Source organism: Oncorhynchus gorbuscha, linkage group LG12, assembly GCF_021184085.1.
Source record: "Oncorhynchus gorbuscha isolate QuinsamMale2020 ecotype Even-year linkage group LG12, OgorEven_v1.0, whole genome shotgun sequence".
In the NCBI taxonomy this organism is placed as follows: Eukaryota; Metazoa; Chordata; class Actinopteri; order Salmoniformes; family Salmonidae; genus Oncorhynchus; species Oncorhynchus gorbuscha.
The window spans coordinates 72,280,124-72,296,476 of record NC_060184.1 but is presented as its reverse complement, the minus strand read 5'-3'; the positions used below and the strand labels follow the sequence as shown (position 1 = coordinate 72,296,476).

The 16,353-nt window shown below is 42.0% G+C and overlaps 1 long non-coding RNA gene and 1 pseudogene across 2 annotated transcripts in view; one reads left to right on the top strand and one right to left on the bottom strand.

Moving 5' to 3' along the window:
- Positions 1-10,083, top strand: part of LOC123991370 — a 47,271-nt gene extending 37,188 nt beyond the window's left edge. The window contains exon 3 of the long non-coding RNA XR_006830787.1: positions 9,767-10,083. This is a non-coding gene — a long non-coding RNA (uncharacterized LOC123991370). The remainder of the gene's footprint in view (positions 1-9,766) is intronic.
- The window catches only part of LOC123991369, a 191,672-nt pseudogene extending 176,321 nt beyond the window's left edge, over positions 1-15,351 (bottom strand). The window contains exon 1 of the transcript XR_006830786.1: positions 14,924-15,351. The product of XR_006830786.1 is annotated as a sodium channel protein type 4 subunit alpha-like (transcript). The remainder of the gene's footprint in view (positions 1-14,923) is intronic.
- Between the last annotated feature and the right edge of the window lie 1,002 nt (positions 15,352-16,353).

The following is a 16,353-nucleotide window of genomic DNA, read 5'->3' as shown; positions in this document are numbered from 1 at the left end:
TACTTCGCTTCTCAGCAATCACTTTTCTTTGATTCCCCCGCCTAAAGATTATCAACCAGCAGCTCGTCACCACCTGTGTCCTGTGCCTTTCAGGACGGTGTTGTTTCAGCCACTCTCGCACCATGCCGGGCCAAAGCCAACCATGAGTTATCCCAGGGCCCCCGTGGTGGACGAGTCAACTCTGATATTATTAGACTCCCTGTTAGACGCCCCTGCTAGCTAAATAACACACACACACACACATACACACACAGTTGCTGGTGACAGTTGGAGTACGGTGACAGGTGTCATTCAGGTTGGAGGAGTCATGCATTGTGCATACTCTCATTGTCCAGTGTCATAGGCTCTGTTCCAATACAACAGCGGACCTTTCGCAATGGAACACAACGTGGTCTGTTCCAATAGCAGCACTAGCATATTATTTAGAAATGCATACTCAATACATTGCTTATTCCAAGTGTACATGGTATGTTAGTATGGACAATGGCCATTGTCTCATTGGTTCTTATTCACATGCCTTAGGAGTCTCTTTTAAATTCTACACTATTTGGCAGTGAGGTAAAAGCCTACCCATTGGTTAAAAAGAAGAATAAAATGATGGGCTCCAACAAAACTGTCCAGTTAAGACTGTAAAAAAGTGAGAGATTCAACTGTCTTGGTCCAATTTTCAGTTTGGCTACACTATATACACTATATACACTATATACACTATATACATTATTTACATTATATACACTATATACACTATATACACTATATACACTATATACATTATATATACTATATACACTATATACACTATTTACATTATATACACTATATACACTATATACATTATATACACTATATACACCATATACACTATATACACAAAAGCCAAATTAGTGGATTCAACGATTTCAACCACACCTGTTGCTGACAGGTGTATAAAATCGAGCACACAGCCATGCAATCTCCATAGACAAACATTGTCAGTAGAATGTCCCGTACTGAAGAGCTCAGTGACTTTCAACGTGGCACCGGCATAGGAATGCCACCTTTCCAACAATTCAGTTCCTCAAATTTCTGCCCTGCTAGAGCTGCGCCAGTCAACTGTAAGTTATGTTATTATGAAGTGGAAACGTCTAGAAGTAACAACGGCTCAGCCGCAAAATGCTAGGCCACACAAGATCAAAGAATGGGACTGCCGAGTGCTGAAGCACTTGGCGCGTAAAAATCACCTGCCTCTGTTGCAACAGTCACTACCGATTTCCAAACTGCCTCTGGAAGCAACATCAGCACAAGAACTGTTCGTCGGAAGCTTCATGAAATGGGTTTCCATGGACGAGCAGCCGCACACAAGCCTAAGATCACCATGGACAATTACAAGTGTTGGCTGAAGTGGTGTAAAGCTTTCAGCCATTGGACTCTGGAGCAGTGGAAACACGTTGGAGTGATGAATCACGCTTCAAGATCTGGCAGTCCGATGGACGAATCTGGGTTTGGAGAACACTACCTGTTCCAATGCATAGTGGCAACTGTAAAGTTTGGTGGAGGAGGAATAATGGTCTGGGGCTGTTTTTCATGGTTCGGTCTAGGCCCGTTAGTTCCAGTGAAGGGAAATATTAATGCTACAGCATACAATGACATTCTAGACGATTCTGTGCTTCCAACTTTATGGCAACAGTTTGGGGAAGGTCCTTTCCTGTTTCAGCATGACAATGCCCCCGTGCACAAAGCGAGGTCCGTACAGATCGGTGTGAGGTCCGTACAGGTTTGTCGAGATCGGTGTGCAAAAACCTGACTGGACTGCACAGGGCCCTGACCTCAACCCCATCGAACACCTTTGAGATGAAAATGGAACTCTGACTGCGAGCCAGGCCTAATCACCCAACCTCCTAATGTCCTACCTCACAAATGCCCTTGTGGCTGAATGGAAGCAAGTCCCCACAGCAATGTTCCAAAATCTAGTTGAAAACCTTCCCAGAAGAGTGGAGGCTATTATAGCATCAAAGGGGGGACCAACTCCATATCAATGCCCATGACTTTTGAATGAGATGTTCGACGAGCAGGTGTCCACATACTTTTGGTCGTTTAGTGTATATATTCCCTCCATTTTCTTCACTCTTCTTGGCATCTCTCTCTCTCTCTCTCTCTCTCTCTCTCTCTCTCTCTCTCTCTCTCTCTCTCTCTCATCATCCAGGCAGCTACAGTGATACATCTAATCAGACTGTCAGTTAGGAAACGCTGATAGAATTATTTCAAATCCATAATCTCCTTCTTGTCCACAGATGGTAGTTTACAGCAGTTTAAATGTTTTCCCTTGGCATGCCACATTTGGTTAGAAAAAATATATGTCTATGGTGCTGCTTCAGACTTAGGCCTAGGTTGCAGTTTGCAATATCTGGACCAAAACATCCCAAAAACAGCTTTACGTTTGTGACAATATAGTGTATAATACACAATTCCGAAGCTCTTAATGAACTGCAAAAAAGCAACAGAAAATCAACAAATCAGATATTGAGTCCTTTTTAAGACAATTGGTCACATATTGTGTTTTTATGAGGCCTTCCCTGCATCGCAGAATGCTGTAATAATTAATGAGGAGAAATGGCTCACAGAATCCCTCACATAGACTACCTGTAGCTCAGTCATTTAGCAGAGTGCTCCGCTTAAGCCTTCACTGCACAGTATGTGTTCTTCATAATAAACTGGCTGATTTGAGCCTTGAATGCTGATTGGCTGACAGCCATGATATATCAGACCGTATACCACAGGTATGACAAAACATTTAATTATACTGCTCTAATTATGTTGTTAACCATTTTATAATAGCAATAAGGTACCTCAGGGGTTTGTGATATATGGCCAATATACCACGACTAAAGACTGTATCCAGCCACTCCGTGTTGTGTCGTGCATAAGAACAGCCTTTAGCCGTGGTATATTGGCAGTATACCACACTCCCTCGGGCCTTATTGCTTAATTAGACATCAATGTTCAGGTTGATTTTAATTTAGCTTGAAAAGAGGTTAGAAAGGATTGGTGGTTTTTGATAGTTTGTCTTAATTGTCAGTGTGTGGCGTCCATACTCCACAGTCAATCAGTTCTAATTCCACAGATATGGATACCATTAGAGCTATATGAATCATTGTTCAGCGCACCCTGTCTTTGCCAATTACTTGTGCAGCCTAGAACGTCAAATAGGCAGCAGAGTGATAGTGTAATGGGCAGAAACCCTGTCACCCCTCTGCTCTAGTTCAGGGTGAGTCTCCACTCCCCATCACAGTGTTTACTGAGCTACGGGGGGGACACATTGAGATCAAATTCTCTGCCAACGTGAGCAAAGTTCAGACTCTACAGTAGACAGATGGGGAGGGGGAAAAATGGCTTATGGCTTGGAGGTAGAAGCTGTTAAGGAGCCTTTTGGTGATCCGGTACCACTTGTCGTGCAGTAGTGTAGCAGAGAGAACAGTCTATGACTTGGGTGAATGGAGTCTTTGACAATTTTTGGGCCTTCCTCTGTCACCGCCTAGTATATTGGTCCTGGATGTCAGGAACCTTGGCCCCAGTGATGTACTGGGCCGTACGCACTACTCTCTGTAGTGCCTTACGGTCAGATGCTGAGCAGTTGCCATACCAGGTGGTGATGCAACCGGTCAGGAGGCTCTTGATGGTGCAGCTGTAGAACTTTTTGAGAATCCAGGGACCCATGCCAAATCTTTTCAATCTCCTGAGGGGGAAAAGGTGTTGTCGTGCCCTCTTCACAACTGTCTTGGTGTGTTTGGACCATGATAGGTTGTTGGTGATGTGGACACCAAGGAACTTGAAACTCTCGACCCCATACACTTTGACAGAGCACTATGTATTGTAAGTGAAGCGGCACAGCATTCTCCCCCCTTTGATTTTGTCCCCTTGGATATCCTTAAGGCTTTCTTTTGATATAATGTGTATGTCATAACAAACCACCCACTTCCACTTTTAGGGAAATTCATAATCCCCTTCATTAGAAATGATTAAATTGTCCATCTTAGTAATAATGTTTTAGTAATAATTCCCCCGAGGCTAAATTGAGGCCTACTGAGTCAATGTCGAATCAAAACAAAGCTCACTGCTAGTTAGTTCTGTTCATTTCCTATGTATAACATCGTTACACATAGTCAAACACATAGCCACTACATACAGATAAAATACAAAAACTACTACTACTGATATATTTAGAGTTGGTAATAGCCGAAAAATACAGGAATTTCAAACCCAAACCTTAAATTTGACCTAATATGTGCATATTTGAGACAAAACAACAGCACAGGAAGCTTTGCCTTTGCCTAAATTCAACAAACTCTGTTTTGGCCCTGTTCTTGTCCTAAAATGACATGATCTTGATCATCCTAATAGCCTTTACATTGATTCGCTCCCTTTCCGTCTGTTTTATGGATGCAGAATTGCCTCACGCTCTCGCGACCCACTTAGATTCATCTTGTTTGAATCCTCTCCTCCCCACCTTGTCACAGTAGTTTCCTGCTAAAAGAGCAGTGTAGCCTCTTTAATAGAACTCAGGGCTTGATAAAGCTCATGCACTGTCATGAGGCTCGGTCTCATGCTTTTCTTTCTGTTTTTCTCCGCATTACTGTCTTTTTTGGGTTGTTCAATCTACTCCAATCTGGTTTTATGTATGTCTTCAGGAAACAGCAGAGGGAACACCCCCCTATCCACATTGATGGGACAGTAGTGGAGAGGGTAGTAAGTTTTAAGTTCCTCGGCGTACACATCACAGACAAACTGAATTGGTCCACCCACACAGACAGCATCGTGAAGAAGGCGCAGCAGCGCCTCTTCAACCTCAGGAGGCTGAAGAAATTTGGCTTGTCACCAAAAGCACTCACAAACTTCTACAGATGCACAATCGAGAGCATCCTGTCTGGCTGTATCACCGCCTGGTACGGCAACTGCTCCGCCCACAACCGTAAGGCTCTCCAGAGGGTACTGGGGTCTGCACAACACATCACCGGGGGCAAACTACCTGCCCTCCAGGACACCTACACCACCCGATGTCACAGGAAGGCCATAAAGATCATCAAGGACAACAACCACCCGAACCACTGCCTGTTCACCCCGCTATCATCCAGAAGGAGAGGTCAGTACAGGTGCATCAAAGCTGGGAACGAGAGACTGAAAAACAGCTTCTATCTCAAGGCCATCAGACTGTTAAACAGCCACCACTAACATTGAGTGGCTGCTGCCAACATACTGACTCAACTCCAGCCACTTTAATAATGGGAATTGATGGGAAATGATGTAAAATATATCACTAGCCACTTTAAACAATGCTACCTAATATAATGTTTACATACCCTACATTATTCATCTCATATGTATATGTATATACTGTACTCTATATCATCTACTGCATCTTTATGTAATACATGTATCACTAGCCACTTTAACTATGCCACTTTGTTTACATACTCATCTCATATGTATATACTGCACTCAATACCATCTACTGTATCTTGCCTATGCCGCTCTGTACCATCACTCACTCATATATCTTTATGTACATATTCTTATCCCCTTACACTTGTGTCTGTCTATAAGGTAGTAGTTTTGGAATTGTTAGTTAGATTACTCGTTGGTTATTACTGCATTGTCGGAACTAGAAGCACAAGCATTCCGCTACACTCGCATTAACATCTGCTAACCATGTGTATGTGACAAATAAACTTTGATTTGATTTGATTTGTCTTGACTTATCGTTTTCATCTGTACTTTCAATACATTTGTACCGGATCCGCCTTGTGTTAAAAATACTTTATGGTCAAACATACACTTTGTTGTTACACACACACACGCGCGCCTGTGCACACACACACAAACAAACACACATACCCACTAAATCTCACATACACACAGGACATCATACCCAACTGGGCAAAAACTGTCAATAAGAATTTGTTCTTAACTGACTTACCTAGATAAATAGAGTTAAAAAAAATAAAAATAATAACTGTTGTGCTTTTCTACAGGATCTGTCTATTCTAGCATTGAAGTCTGCCAACCTCAGCACGGCCTGTGCTTGTCAGACATGGGAAAGAGCTTGACAAAACACTGTTGGAGCGCAGTGCATCTAGATACTACGAGTGTGATGGCCATATTTCCCCTGAGGCTACTGCCGACATAGACCAGAGTGGATGCCAGAATCAGTGTGTGTATAATTCATAATGTATCCAAACTGGCTTCCAAAAATAGCTGTGTCTCCTCTCCTGTACAATGGAGGCAATGTCACAATCTATGGAGAGATATGTACAGTGTTTCCCCCTTCCGTGTCTGACACATTTGACTTTGTTCAAAGTATGTACTGAATGATCAAATCAATTTGTATTTGTCACATGCGCCGAATACAACAGGTGCACCGAATACAACCTTACAGTGAAATGCTTATTTAAAAGCTCGTAACCAACAATGCAGTTTTAAGAAAAGAGTTAAGAAAGTATTTACTAGATAAACTAATGTTAAAAAAATAAAAAGTAACAATAAAATAACAATAACAAGGCTATATACAGGGGGTACCAGTACCGAGTACAGGTACCGGGTACATGTTAGCCAAGGTAATTGAGGTAATATGTAGGTAATATGTAGGTAGGGGTAATATGTACACGTATGTTTGATGGCTAACACGGACAAAATATCCCTCCTTTGCTCTTCTTAACCCTCAAATTTCCTTTCATTTCTGAAAAGATAAACCGATAGAGATACGTGTGGGGAAATATCCTTTTGAAAAGGACCTATCTGAAGGGAAACTCTGCGAAACTAGCTCAACTGAACCACAACTAGTAATGGAGCTGAGGATATCAGATAGCAGAACACTAAAGTCACAATGGCACCCTGTCTGTAAACCACTGATGTATGGCCTCAAAGCTAAGTGCCACCTCTACTCCGCGTTTTAACTTGGTTTAAACATCAAGATGGGTACCTAGGAATGATCTACTGACAAGAGGCACTGTTGAAACCTCAATGACAGATTTTTGATTCACTCCAACAAGATATTTGTCAGTGGCGAATAAAAACCTCCACTTTTCTTCTTCTTGTTTAGTTGGCATTCTGTAAGGTAAAACCACACAGGGTTTCAGACAATGGACTTCCTCTGTGGAATTGCATTTATTCCTGCGTCTTATGTTAATGTGTCATCAACATTCTTTTATAGACTGGGTGGTACGAGCCTTGAATGCTGATTGGCTGACAGCCGTGGTATATCAGACCGTATACCACAGGTATGACAAAACATTTATTTTTAGTGCTCTAATTATGTTGATAACCAGTTTATAATAGCAATAAGGCCCCTCTGGGGTTTGTGGTATATGGCCAATATACCACAGCTAAGGGCAGCATCCATGCACTCCCCGTCGCGTCGTACATAAGAACAGCCCTTAGCAGTGGTATATTGGTCACATACCACACCCCATCTGGCCTTATTGCTTAATTATAGTGCCTTTGAGCGTTATCAATGCCGCAAATCTCCAACTCATTCTTGTAAGTTCATACCGCGCTTGAACCCTTCTGACTGAATGCCGTTCGGCCTGCAAATCTCAAAGGAAAGGCAGGGGACTCAGATTGCTGTTACTGCAGGTGAGATTTGGTCATCTCCCAAAGCCTTTACATTCCCAAACCGGTTAGAACAGTGGTAGCACATATCTCTGTCTGACCACCAGTATTTATTCAGTCCTGGGCTCTTATGTCATGACCGAGTTAATCAAAACTCTCAAATATTAATTCCACTTGTACACACAATCATAAAGGCCTACTGATATCATCTCATTAGACCGTATTAGACTCATATTGTCTCATGGGACGAAGTGAAATGTAATCTTGTGCTATATGACTAACCTTACTCTGAATACAGCATTTAAACACTGCTACTCTGGTCAAAAGGGGTTATTCCATAACAAGGTATGAATCACTTTTCTTTGTCCCTTGACAAATGCTTGTCTCCTCAAAAGGACTTGGGAAGCTGCGTGATCAATATGCACTGAACACAAATATATACGCAACATGTAAAGTGTTGGTCCCATGTTTCATGATCTGAAATAATAGATCTTAGAAATGTTTACGCACAAAACAGTATTTCTCTCAGATGTTGGGCACACATTTGTTTACATCCCTGTTAGTGAGCATTTCTCCTTTGCCAAGATAATCCATCCACCTGTCAGGTGTGGCATATCAAGAAGCTGATTAAACTGCATCATCATTACACAGGTGTACCTTGTGCTGGGGGCAATAAAAGGCCACTCTAAAATGTGCAATTTTGTCACACAACACAATGCCACAGATGTTTCAAGTTTTGAGGGAGCATGCAATTGGCATGCTGACTGCAGGAATGTCCACCAGAGCTGTTGGCAGATACGCACACCTGCGCCCCATCATTAGGGCACACCTGGACTTCATCAATACCCTGATTACTCCCCCTTTATCTAGCACTCCCTAGCATCACTATTCTGGCAGTATTAGTTCTGTGTTGATGTCAAGACGCTGCTCTTGTTTTATATCGCTCTATGTTTATTATTATTAAACTCGCCACCTGCTTCCTGACTCCCTGTGTCATCGTTGCAGAATTCTGCCTTTACAAATGAAAGCAGCAGGGAATCAGGACATTCCCAGATGATCGGTGAACAGGGACACCTATTTCACCAACACCACTACCAGCTAGCGCAACTGGGGATGGCTATGGATGAGGTTTTCTGCGTTCTTCAATGTCTCGACATTACCCGAGGGGCGTCACATCCAACTAGCGAAGGATTTTCTACCACAAGTCGAACCAGCACCCCAGCCTATGCAGCAGTCTGCCCAGGTCAGCGATGCCCATTTATCCCCCCCCGGACAAATATGACGTGGCTTTCTATTCCAGTACTCCCTCTATTTCGCTCATCAGACTGGAACCCCCACCACTGAGAGGTCCAAAGTTGCTACGTCAACTCCTGTTCCGTATGTGCCCAAACTAAATCTCCCTGGCATGTTCCAGCTGAGAAATTCCTTCCCGTGCCTAGCTTCCCTGGTCTCATCTGTCCATTGATTCTGTCACTGATCTCCCCTCTGATGGTTTCACCACTATTTTGGTGGTTGTGGACAGATTCTCTAAATCCTGCCGTTTCATCCCTCTCTCTGGTCGCCCTAACGCTCTCTAGACTGTTCCATCAGGCCATCCGGCACAATGGCTTTCCAGAGGACATCGTCTCTGAAAGTGGCCACCAATTTCCGTCACGGGTATGGAAAGCCTTCATGGAGGAGCTGAGAGTCACGGTCAGCCTCACTTCTGGGTACCAGCCTCAGTCTAACGGGTAGGTGGAGCGCATAAAGCAGAAGCTGGGGAGGTTTTTGAGGAGTCACTGCCAGGACCGGCAGGGGGAGTGGGCCTGATTCCTTCCCTGGGCGGAGTACGCTCAGACTTCATTGTGTCACTCCTCCACCGGGCTGACTCCCTTCCAGCGTTATCAGCCGGCCCTGGCTCTGAACCCCGAGCCAGACCGCAGCCTCTGAACCCCGAGCCAGCCCTGGCTCTGAACCCAGAAAGAGCAGGCAGATCACCACTGTAGTGAGGCTCCCATGTTCCATCCCGGTGATTGCGTCTGGCTCTACACCAGAAACCTCCCACTCCGCCTGTCCTGTAAGAAGCTGAGCCCCCGGTTTGTAGGGCCGTTCAAGGTCATCCTGCGGGTCAATGAGGTAACGTATAGATTATAGCTCCCCACTAATTACCGAATCTCTCCCTCTTTTCATGTTTCCATCTGGCCAGTGGTTCCTGGTCCCATGGCCGTCCCCTACGACGGGGGGGGGTACTGTCACGTCTACTCCCGCCCTGGTGCTCAACATCGCCGGTTTACTAACCACCGGTCCTGCCAACCCATCATCACACATACACCTGGCAATCCATATTATGCACACCTGCTCTGCAATGCAGTAAAATGTAAAACCTGAAGTGTATTTAAAGTTTGAAATAGCTTTTCTAAAGTTTATCATTTCCACTTTGAAATGTCAGACTATTTTATCTTTTTTCTTTATTATTTTGGTTAGGTCAGGGTGTGACATGGGGGATGTATGTGTTTTGTCTTATCTAGGGGTTTTGTATGTTTATGGGGCTGTTTCCTTTCTAGGGGTTTTGTAAGTTTATGGGGCTGTTTCCGTTCTAGGTAATTGTATGTCTATGGTTGCCTAGATTGGTTCTCAATTAGAGGCAGCTGTCTATCGTTGTCTCTGATTGGGAACCATATTTTGGCAGCCATATTCTTTGGGTATTTTGTGGGTGATTGTTTCCTGTGTCAGTGTTTTTGTCACACGGAACTGTTTCGGTTAGTTCATGGTTATTGTTTATTTGTGTTCAGGTTGAGTTTTTCTTATTAAAAACCATTGACACCTACCACACTGCGTATTGGTCCGATCCTTGTTTCACCTCTTCAGAGGAGGAAATCTGCCGTGACAATATCAACCGCAACAAAAATGTCCATTAATTATAATTCACATTTCCTGTCACTGCAGGATTTTTTTTCCTGCTGTAGGAGACTGGCTCAAATTAAGATCCTACATCTGTATGGCGATCGCAGCCAACGAAGGGCTCAGTGTACCTAAAGTAAAGTCAGACCTATAGTTTGAGGCATACATCTGGGCGTCTGTGAAATACCAAGATAAATATTTATGCACTTCCCCAGAATAAAAAATATTCCTAACAAGAGGAAAGACTCCTTTCTTCCTGTTTAGAGGAAATACAAGAAAGGGATAATAAAAAACAAGCAGTCTGAAAATCACAGAAATGTCTATTCACACAGAATACCATGAGCTGCAAAACAAATAATGAACCCATGGTCCTCAGTGGTGTCTGCTAGTAGTCATGGTGGTATCTGCTAGTGGAGAGTCATGGCTTGCTTTGCTTAAGCAAAACAGATGCTGGTCATGCCAGAATTATGTGTTTCTACCATTGAAACAAACAAATACATGTGGGATACAATGTTTCAACCAGGCCTGGTCTGCTCCATCCAGAAGTCTTGATATTTTACCCAGAAATCAGTTCATCTGAGCTTGACATGTGGTTGGATTTTGATACAGACACAAATCTTGGAATGTAGGCCTACTGTACCAACAGTCCTTTTCATTTTTGGAATTATACAAGATTTGATTATAATTGTAATGACACTCTCTTCAAAAATTACATTACCCCAAAAAAGGGAAATTGGGGATACCTCAAAGTATCAATCTTGGTAAAAGACCTCTGTGCAGGTTATATTTACATACATTTTCAGAGATGCTATGACTGGGAGATGTAACGTGGACATGCTCATTCTGTGATTGACTGGACTCCTTTGCGTTGCCACATTTATAGCATGGCACACTGAAGCGTTTGGAAAAACAACAATAGGGACCCTGATGAAACCTCGGATGAATCCTCCCCATAGGCTATAGCCCTTGTGTAGGCTTTAGACAAACAAGAGGCAAAACTTATAAGTGACATCCTTTCCATTTGTAGTGTTAAATAATAATGAAATTGGAATATGAGAATGCATTTGCCCTCATTTCTTTCCCCCTTACAATGCTGGGGGTCGATAAGAACACACAAGTTGAGAGAACATTCCAGATGTGCCTATTGCTGATAATAACAAGACTTCAACTGAGAAAAGCTTTTGCTTACACTCATAACTATGAATTCATAACTATCTCTCTATATATACACACAAACAGGCAAGTGAGGCAGCGTGAGTTGTGGATGTCTTGCCAAAGGCGTTGATGATGTTTTGACAGTTTTATGCAAATACAAAGGCTGTTAATCATGCGCAACCCCATAGCAAGCATGCATGAGCCTGGTATTTTATATAACCAACAAACCTCCTCATAGCCCAGTCAGAGGCTCCACTTCTGGATACCTGACATAGGGGAACATGGTGTGGGTTTGGAGGAATACAAGCAAAAGCTTCAGCAATAACATCGATCTGATGTGTGGTATGATGTCACCTTAGTGGAGAATTCTCTGGACATATCAAATCCAAACATGTTGCACATTTCTGTGTCATTAAGTGCTGTGTCATTATGTGCTATTTCCACCAAATAAATATGGTGAATATGGTCGCCCCTTTGCTGCTTTAATAGCCTCCACTCTTCTGGGAAGGCTTTCCACTAGATGTTGGAATATTGCTGCTATAACAGCCTCCACTCTTCTGGGAAGGCTTTCCACTAGATGTTGGAATATTGCTGCTATAACAGCCTCCACTCTTCTGGGAAGGCTTTCCACTAGATGTTGGAATATTGCTGCTATAACAGCCTCCACTCTTCTGGGAAGGCTTTCCACTAGATGTTGGAATATTGCTGCTATAACAGCCTCCACTCTTCTGGGAAGGCTTTCCACTAGATGTTGGAATATTGCTGCTATAACAGCCTCCACTCTTCTGGGAAGGCTTTCCACTAGATGTTGGAACATTGCTGCTATAACAGCCTCCACTCTTCTGGGAAGGCTTTCCACTAGATGTTGGAATATTGCTGCAATAACAGCCTCCACTCTTCTGGGAAGGCTTTCCACTAGATGTTGGAACATTGCTGCTATAACAGCCTCCACTCTTCTGGGAAGGCTTTCCACTAGATGTTGGAACATTGCTGCTATAACAGCCTCCACTCTTCTGGGAAGGCTTTCCACTACATGTTGGAATATTGCTGCGGGGACTTTCTTCCATTTAGCTACAATAACCTTAGTGAGGTCGGGCACTGATGTTGGGCGATTATCCCTGGCTCACAGTCGGTGTTCCAATTCATCCCGAAGGTGTTCGATGTGGTTGAAGTCGGGGCTCTGTGCAAGCCAAACAAGTTCTTCCACACTGATCTTGACAAACAATTTCTGTATGGACCTTGCTTTGTGCACGAGGGCATTGTCATGCTGAACCACTCCAGCCAATGCTTGGCATTGTGCATGGTGATTTTAGGCTTATGTGCGGCTGGTCATCCATGGAAACCCATTTCAAGAAGCTCCTGACGAACAGTTCTTGTGCTGATGTTGCTTCCAGAGGCAGTTTTGAACTCAGTAGTGAATGTTGCAACCGAGGACACACAATTTTTATGCGCTACGCACTTCAGCGGTCCCATTCTGTTAGCTTGTGTGGCCTAGCATTTCGTGGCTGAGCCGTTGTTGCTCCTAGACATTTCCACTTTACAATAACAGCATTTACAGTTGACAGGGACAGCTCTAGCAGGGCAGATATTTGACTTGTTGGAAAACTGGCATCCTATGAGGGTGGCACTTTGAAAGTCACTGAGCTCTTCAGTAAGTCAATTCTACTGCCAATATTTGTCTATGAGGAATACACTCATTTGAAGGGGTGTCCACATACTTTTGTGTATTTATATATATATATATTATATATATATATATATATATATATTATATATATTAATATATTATATATATTATATATATATATTATATATATATATTATATATTATATATATATATATTATATATTTAAAAACATGAATAAGACATTATATATATATATATATATATATATATATATATATATATATATATATATATATATATATATATATATATATATATATATATATATATACTAGCCTATATCTTATTCATGTTTTTAAATATATATTCATATCTTTATATAATTATGTTTTTAAGATTAATCAGTTATTGTATTTCTATTGTTTTTGTCCTGGTTAAACTCTGTTATTTTGCAGCTGTTGAAGCAAATGATTTAGTACAGTAGGTAAAACAACATTTAAGCTTTAAAGGGTTTTAACCTAGTACGAGATTCGACTTTAACCGAATCCCCCGTTAATTGTCTTGACTTTCAGGACCTTGGACAAGAGCACAGCGGTTCGCGTCGCCAGGAAAACCACCGCGCGACAGCTTCCGCGTCTACATAGCCAACTACATACACCTCGAAAGGTCAGTTATTCGGGAGAACAGCTCGCTGGTACATTGAACAAACATCTCAGTTTCACTGCTTTTGAACTGCGATGGCACGCTCAGATCGAGGCTACCCTGGCATGCGAGGCATAGCCTGCAGACACCTGTTGTCCTTTATTATAAGTTGTCTTGGCGGTGTATCCAATGCCGCTCTTAGTTGATGTTATCTGATGTTAAAACGTTTTTTAATACTGTAACCTATACATACATTGGAATCACTCTTTGGATCACATAAAGACAAAGGACAAGTGTAACACTAACCAACACAAATCCCAACCAATTTTTTTGTGCCAAATTTGAACAGAAAAACCACGACACCGTCATCACTTTGAAGACTTGAACCTTTTGTTCTACTGCCGTGCCCTTCTCATTTCAACCCATGTAATCAACCAAAGAGTGCTTCTAAACATGATTACCAAGTGGGGAAACTAATCCCCCGTGCGCGCGCCACGGTGATTTCCTAACAACATATTCAAAGCATTAAGGGTTGCGCATTTTCGAAAACCCTTTCCCAAATTAACATTATTACAACTTAAACAACTAATAGCCAAGCCTATAAGCTTTAAATCGTAAATGAAAGCACAAGTTGTTTCACCAATTCATATGCCAAGTCAACTGTGTAAAATGATTTTTTTTTAAACAACGCAACATATGTATTTAAGTCTTAAACTGTAATGAAAAAGCTACATTATTGTAACCTAAGTATAATTTCCATGAATTATATCCCATATATGACATTCATTAGCTTATTTGAAAATATGAAATACCCTATTGGCCCCTCGAAAGGTTCAAATTAGGTTAAAACAGTCAGCGTAAATCAATAGACGCCTATTTTGTGAACCATAGCCTACAATTTAGCTGAATTGTACAGGTTAAATGGGCTATGTTTAGTCAAAGAAAAAGCGTAGGGCCAGTAGGAATCTAATGACATATTTTGTTGAGGTTAGGAACCGGCACTGGACAGCAAAAGTAGATGAAAATAGGCTACTTACATGTGAATCTCCTTTATTTACAGCATTGCGTCCCCCAGTCTATTTCAACAAATTTTGGCATTTCCATCCACTGGAAGAGATAAAGCCATGTCGAACACTCTTTACACAATTCCAAACAATCCGAATACCTTATTTGAAAAGTGTTATAATTATTTCGAATATATCATTTGTTTTGTTAATGCAAGGTGCACCCAATGATTCGAAAAAAACGCGCGTATTCTACCAGTTGTTAACCCAACTCATTATTGGGCATATTTTTAACGGTTGAGTTGACCATTTATATTTTATTGCACTTTCCAATAAATAGACTCCAAATAAATTATTTAATATGCTCCGTGCAGAAAGTCGTTGTCCACAAAGCTGTTGATTTAGTCCAAGTAGTCTATAACAACTTTACGCGCGACGGTTTACCGCAAGAAGCGTCGGTGAGATTCTGTAACCTGTCTCGGAAAACGAGTCCGGACCCTTTGATTGCCCTTGAGCCGCGAAGTGAGGAAGTCAGACGTTCAGAGGTAACGCCTACTCCAATTTGTCTGTGCTGTTCGGACAGTACAACACATCATCAGCTGTGTTCTTCAGGAGGGCACAAGGCTAATAAAGTTATAGCGGAGCATGCAATAATAGGTTACTAAGTTTAAATAATGTAGAGACGGAATGAGGATGAGCAAGAAAGTCTGGATAATGAAACAGTTTTATTAAAGACTCCTTATGATGAGTCTGTAATCCTCCTAGCTTTAGACGTGTCACAAAAAGCACATTGCGCTTTTAAATAGCCGACAGTTGAAATATAGGCCTAGCCCTAGCCCTATAGGATTAAAGGGTTATGCCATTTGATTGATCTTGAATATTATTATTAACTCAACTATTAGTGAGTCTTTGCCTCATCTTGATGGAGACTTGTGGAATTCCCGATATAATTAGCTAGCTTAACCCTTTTCAGGAAGTTAACATTAGGACCAATGTTGTTTTGAAAAACTAGACTCGCGGATTATGAGGCCAATCAGGATTATGACGTTTTCATGACGTTTTCATGGGAACAAAAACATGTTTTTTAATCCTGGGTTGATTTAACGTAGTGCTATAGTTGATCCTTAATGGTTAGAACAACATGAGTCAATAATACAATATTCTATAAATTCGACCACACCTGTGGGTAGCCTATAATGCAGGGCTCTCCAACCCTGTTCCTGGAGAGCTACCATCCTATAGGTTTTCACTCCAACCCTAATCTAGCGCACCTGATTCTACTAATTATCTGGTTGATAAGATTAATCAGGTTAGTTACAACTGGGGTTGGAGATAAAAACGTAAAGGAGGGTAGCTCCCCGGGAACGGGGTTGGAGAGACGTGCTATGTGTGTCGATGCCTTGTGGCCTGCGTTTGTACAGGCATCCCAATTCTGATATTTTGCTTCACTAATTGGTCTTTTG